Source organism: Triticum aestivum, chromosome 1A (genome assembly GCF_018294505.1).
Source record: "Triticum aestivum cultivar Chinese Spring chromosome 1A, IWGSC CS RefSeq v2.1, whole genome shotgun sequence".
NCBI classification, from domain to species: domain Eukaryota; kingdom Viridiplantae; phylum Streptophyta; class Magnoliopsida; order Poales; family Poaceae; genus Triticum; species Triticum aestivum.
Window position 1 is genome coordinate 362,393,490 of NC_057794.1, and position 7,017 is coordinate 362,400,506.

A 7,017-nucleotide genomic window follows, 5' to 3' on the forward strand; every position below is an offset into this window, starting at 1 on the left:
AATGAGTACTTTGAATGTACTCGCAAGCAACCCATGTTTTGGTCCAAGATACAACAATGCATGATATAGGTAAATTTTTGCGGAAAGCTAGTTTTGAGTGCAATGACAAGTTCAACAACATGTAAGTCATGCATCAGCAGAATTTAAGTAACCATGAGGACGGATTACAGATATCAACATAAATAGAGTGGGCACCAACCCAACTCAATCATGTCAAGTCCTTGACTTGACCCAAGTAGTTCTTCCCACTTATCCAACACACACACTAGTTTGTAAACACGTGGACGTAGTTTAATCAGCACCGCCCAATTGTCCTTGACCATGGACACGACTATTTGAATAGTTTTTACACTCTGCAGAGGTTGCACACTTTACCCACAAGATCCAGGGAACTTCCGTGTCATCCACGACCCGCGGTACCTCAAGTAACTGGGGTAAGAAGCCGATCACTATCTTTCCCTAGACGACACTAACAAGGAGTCCACTCGTTGTTCCGTATCCTCTCGATATACATCATACGAGACTCACTCGAGATCGTAACATCCGAGAGGGGACACAATGGTGTATCCGGTGCCTTGTGAAAACAGTCATGGCCGCCCTACCTGGCACGACCCCGTCCCGAGAGAGCGCACCAACAACTCTCCCGTCACTAGTAATGTGGGCTCCAAGCTAGTATCGGCCTAGGTAATCAATAATGCCCTTTCCCATATAAGGGTAGAGTGGTTGCGCATGTAAGGTTGGGACAGTCGAGAAATCTTAAATCTAATCCGTTTTCGAAAACAACACACACCCTTGCCTCGATACACCACTTCGTCATCAAGTGGTTACCCATCTCATTATCTCCCTCGGGCATAAGTGGCACCCGACGGGGTTTTCGAAAAGTCCTTTTGAAAATACTTTGTCTCCATCACCATGCATATACCCGTCCCTTTTGCATAGCACTACTTAGCATCCTATCTATTCCCACCGGCATAACCCTCATAAGGAGGTAGGGTCATGCACTATGCAAGTATCAACAAGGAGGAAATGAAGGCAACCCACCAAAGTGCCTACCCTCTCATCATGATTCCGATGCAACAATAATAAGGTGCTATATGAAATGCATAAAAAGGGTTTCATAGACATGGTCAAAGGGATGCTTCCCTGGCTCAACAAAGTCTTCTGGGTCTTCAAAGTCTTCTGGTCCAACTCCTTCGTCAGCAACGCAATCTATCGTCGCAAAATAATAACGAGAAAAATAAGGCAATAATAAAACAGAAAAACCAAAGTGCTCACAAAAATGTCAACTTATTTTTGTTAAATACTAGGTTGAAAACTAAGAAGGGGAAAATTCCTAGTTTTGGATTTTTAGTTGTATAAGAGGGGATATGGATTTCCAAACAGAGATTAAACTGCTCAAATTTGAATTTAAATTTGAACAGTACATAAAAGTGGGTTGGATTTGAATGAAAGTTGCACCATTAAATAGGTGGGATTTTTACAAGATTTTAGGAACTGGAATTGTTGCATTTGGGTTAATATTTAATCCTGTGGAATTTTTGCAAGTATCCAAAAAAGGAAAAAGGAGAAGCAGCACTGTGCAACTGGGCCAGAAGGGCCACAGTGCAGCAGGCCCAGATGGGTTTCAGCCCACGCGAGGCTGCCACGTCGAAGGCGTAAAGGCGAAATATGCCTTCAGCCGACGTAGCGAACCGGTGCGCGCGCGTGCGTGTTTAAACCTGACGGGTGGGTCCCATCCGTCAGGGCGTGAGACTGACGGTCAGGGCCCATGGTCGTCGTCGTCTACCTCTATATAGGGGCGACGGCGAGCTCGCCGGTGTCGATATAGGGCACAGGAGGGTGAGTGGGTGGTACCGTTGTGCTCAGGGAGGATCCGCCGTTCGGATGGAGGTGGAGGTGGTCGCCGGGGTGGCCTGGTTCGCCGGCGACGAGGTTCACGGCGGAGGAGCTTCGGGCGTCGACGGCTCCAGTCGTTTCCGGCTGCAAAAGAGGCGGGGAAGAAGGGGGAAATGGTCAGGGGTGCTCGGGGGTTCCAGATCGAGGCAGAGGAGGAGCAGGGGAGGCCTGTACCGTGGGATCGACGGCGACCCGAGGCGGCGGAGCTCGAGCTCGATCTCGAGCTCGGGCTCGTCTGGAGAGGGGTGAGTGGTGTAGGGGGTGTTTAGGGGAGTGAGAGAGTGAGTGGTGAGGAGAGGGGGGCTCGGGGAGGCCTTTAAGTAGGCGAGCCACGGCTCACCGTAGACCCGTGCGCCGGCGAGGTCCTGCTCGTTGCCACAGGGCTCGGGAGGAGCTGGCGCCGTGTCTGGGGTGTTCCTGGGCGTGGACTACGCCGAGGGGAGCTAAGGGAGAGAGCGGGGAGGGGTCAGAGACGCGCGCGTGTGAGCCGCACCATTGGCGCGCTTGGGCGGCCTCTGTTTGCTAGCGCGGAGGCGCGGGGAGGAGGAGAGAGGAAGGGGACAGTGACGTGGCGTGTTGCAGACGTCGAGGCGCATCGTCGGGCACGCTGGGGAGGCCCGAGGTGGCCGGAGGCGGTTGGGAGGGGGCGGCTACAGTGCGGGAGCGAACTGTAGCGCGCTCCAGAGCACCCAAATGGCATGCCATGGCATAAAAAAAGGGGGAGTGGGCGCGGCCACTTGTGTCCAGTAGTGCTAGGGAGTAGTAAAGAAAGGGGAGGAAGCATTGGATGCCATGGATGGCCACTGGAGTGAGGAGGGAGGTGAGGAAGAGGGGTACAAGGGCTGTCCAGAGGGGTAAATGAAGTGGTTTCACCCCTCCATCATTGAGCTGAGGTGCAGCCATTGCTACTGGAGGTAGAGGAGGTCTAGGAGGGGCTGTGGTAAAAAGTTGAGCTCAAGGAGAATAGTTTTAGTGGTCAAAATGGTGTTTTTGGAAAAATGGCAGAAGGTGTTTGTTGTTGGTTTGGGAAACAAAATGAACTCCAATAGCCATGATACTTAACAGGATGGAATGACACTTAGAAATAGGGAGTGCCACCAAATTTGAGCTCATTTGGGAAAAGTTGCCAGTGTAACTTTGGTAAACCCTAGAAATCAACAGAAATGGGTTTTCCAAGATCTAGTCATGCAAATCCATTCTCCTTGATGCACCACTTGGTGTAGTGTCATCATTTGGGGATTTGAACAAGCTCACAAAAGTTGAGGTCAAGGAGAGAAAGTTGGTAGTACAAACTTGCTCAAATTAGGTTCTGAACAAAAAGGGTTATGGGGCATTTTGGTGGACCAAAATGACCTTGATTGAAGTGAGGCTTTGCAAGATCATCACAATATGCATTTGTGACTTGCTGGATTTTTCTTGGATTTTTATGAAAATATTTCCTGTAGAAATATTTCAAATCCTTGAATTGGGCAGAAATGGTTTTGGGAGGTTTTCTCCAATATTTTGAACATGACCATGTGTTGAAAATCTTATATATGGGAAATATATGCCCACTGAGTTTCCCTGATTTTTGTCAAATATTTTTGAATCAATAAAATAACTTTTCCCTATTAAAGACCATTTCTGGCATTAAGAAAAAGCCTTCAAATAAAATAGGAAAATAATTTAAAATTATATTTTTGGGTTTTATGGGAATCCTATATCTAATAGGTTTCAAATATACATTTTGAAATATTTTTCATACCCCAAATCAGGTACTTGCAGTGCAAACCTCAATCCAGGGGTTTTTGGAAAACTAATTTTTGAAAAATACTTTTTGGCCAAATTATTTTTGTAAGAAAATACTATATTGCTCTATACACATGGCATGATCATTGGGCAGAAGTTTGGGGCAAGGAGATGAAGTATAGAAGGTGAAATTGTTGACTTTGTAGAGCACTTGAAAATCACAGAGAGAAAAACCAACTCCAAAATAAAAAGCCAAATGATGCAAAAGTTTTTGTTGGTCCAAATTTTCATGCTTTATTAATGCAAATGAAGTGTTACAAAATGCAGGGTGTGACACCCACAAGTATAGGGTATCGCAACAGTTTTCGAGGGTAGAGTACTCAACCCAAATTTATTTGATTCGACACAAGGGGAGCCAAAGAATATTCTCAAGTATTAGCAGCTGAGTTGTCAATTCAACCACACCAGGAAACTTAATATCTGCAGCAAGGTATTTAGTAGCAAAGTAATATGATAGTAGTGGTAACGGTGGTAAATGGTAACGGTAGTAAAATTAACATTTTTGGTGTTTTGCAGTGATGATAACAATAGCAACTGAAAAGTAAATAAGCGAAGTACAATATATGGAAAGCTCTTAGGCATTGGATCGGTGATGGAGAATTATGCCGGATGTGGTTTATCATGTAACAGTCATAACCTAGGGTGACACAGAACTAGCTCCAATTCATCAATGTAATGTAGGCATGTATTCCGAATATAGTCATACGTGCTTATGGAAAGAACTTGCATGACATCTTTTGTCCTACCCTCCCGTGGCAGTGGGTTCCTATTGGAAACTAAGGGATATTAAGGCCTCCTTTTAATAGAGTATCGGGCCAAACCATTAACACATAGTGAATACATTAACTCCTCAAACTACTGTCATCACCGGGAGTGGTCCCGATTATTGTCACTTCGGGGTTGCCAGATCATAACACATAGTAGGTGACTATAGACTTGCAAGATAGGATCAAGAACTCCCATATATTGATGAAAACATAATAGGTTTAGATCTGAAATCATGGCACTCGGTCCCTAGTGACAAGCATTAAGCATAGCAAAGTCATAGCAACATCAATCTCAGAACATAGTGGATACTAGGGATCAAACCCTAACAAAACTAACTCGATTACATGATAAATCTCATCCAACCCATCACCGTCCAGCAAGCCTATGATGGAATTACTCACGCACGGCGGTGAGCATCATCAAATTGGTGATGGAGGATGCTTGATGATGATGATGGCGATGGTTTCCCCTCTCGGGAACCCCGAACGGACTCCAGATCAGCCCTCCCGAGAGAGTTTAGGGCTTGGCGGCGGCTCAGTATCGTACAACGCGATCAATCTTTTTTCTCCCCGAACACGAATATATGGAGTTGGAGTTGAGGTCGGTGGAGCGTCAGGGGGGCCACGAGGCAGGGGGCGCGCCCAGGGGGGTAGGGCGCTCCCCCCACCCTCGTGGACAGGTGGAGGCCCCCCTGACGTGGATCTTCCTTCCAGTATTTTTTATATATTCCAAAATAATTCTCCGTTGATTTTCATGTCATTCCGAGAACTTTTATTTCTGCACAAAAATAACACCATAGCAATTCTGTTGAAAAAAGCGTCAGTCCGGGTTAGTTCCATTCAAGTCATGCAAGTTAGAGTCCAAAACAAGGGCAAAAGTGTTTGGAAAAGTAGATACGACGGACAACTTACTTGATGGATCTTACTCGATCCATAGGTAGGTATGGTGGACTCTCATGGCAAAAACGGGTTTGGGGATATTTGGAAGCACAATTAGTATCTCTACTTGGTGCAAAGAAATTGTCTAGCATGAGAGGGAAAGGCAAACTCAACATGTTGGATGATCCATGACAATATAATTTATCTCAAATGTAAGAAAACATAACCCAGTACGTTGTCTTCCTTGTCCAACGTCAACTCTTTAGCATATCATATTTTAATGAGTGCTCACAATTATAAAAGATGTCCAAGATAGTATATTTATATGTGAAAACCTCTCTTTCTTTATTACTTCCTATTAATTGCAACAATGACCAAAACTATGTTTGTCAACTCTCAACAACTTTTATTCATCATACTCTCTGTATGTGAGCTCATTACTCTCCATAAGATCCATATGATCTCTTTATTTCTTTTTTATTTCTTCTCTTTTATTTTATTCCCTCAAGATCATAGAAAAATAATCAAGCCCTTGACTCAACACTAATCTTTATTACACTACTAGAAAAACCCTTACCAGTAGCGCTGGTTTTTGAGCTACCAGTAACGCGGGCACCAGCGCTACCGCTACGGCGCTACAGCTATTTTGTAGCAGTAGCGCTTGTTTAAACCAGTGCTACTGCTATCTATATCTAGCAGTAGCGCGCCTCTGTCCATCACTACTGCTAATACTAGCAGCATGGGATTCAAAAAAACGCTACTGGTAAGCAGCGCTGCTACTACTCCAATACCCCACGCTACTGCTAGTATTTTCTTTTTTATGTTGTTGTACTCGTATTTTTACAGGTTTTATATAGTTACAACATACACATACACTGGAACTATATGAAAAAGGAATGTCTCATCATCATCATCGAAGTGGTACAACATAGTCTCATCATATCAACATAGTCTCAACACAAATGATGGCGATCTCATCATCTCGAAATAGCGATACAAGTTAATGATCGCATGTCTCTTACATTGTCACCGTAGACACATGTTTCATCATCTACCTAAACTAAGACATAAACGATAAGAGCGATCACGATGATCAAAAGCGGTATGATGTAGTAGTTTTTGCGGCGGCGCTGCTTCTGAATCCCCTGTTGTGCTATGAATCTCAAGTAACTAGCTTCGTCTTCCGCTCTGCTATCAAACCCTTTCTGGCTTCCGCCGGAGAAGCCAAAGACTTGGGCCTGACACTCTGGCCACTCATCATACACACCTGGAACATGCCCTACATACATGGCATACCACTTCCTCGCCATTGTTGATCTATATACCTCTCAGAGAAGCACATATATATACCATGAAGCGAATTCAACAAAACAGTTATGAAATAGAAGCAACATATATAGTAAACATAGTTAACAAATTTCATTGTATCGAAAGTAATTAACTAGAGCACGGCACCATACATCTAATAGTTTCGTCATACTGAGAGATTTGAAGTTTCGTTGTACATAAAGTAACAAGTAACTAAATAGACACATTGTTTTTTAGCAGTGCACTCTTCCCATCTGTCCATATCCGGAAGGGTGTCACCAAGCTTAGTGAAAGGCCTCATGTCCTAATGCTGTAGGGCAATGCGGGTTTGGACGTCAGCTCGAGATATTGGGCCGCCGTAGAACATCCCATTCTCTTC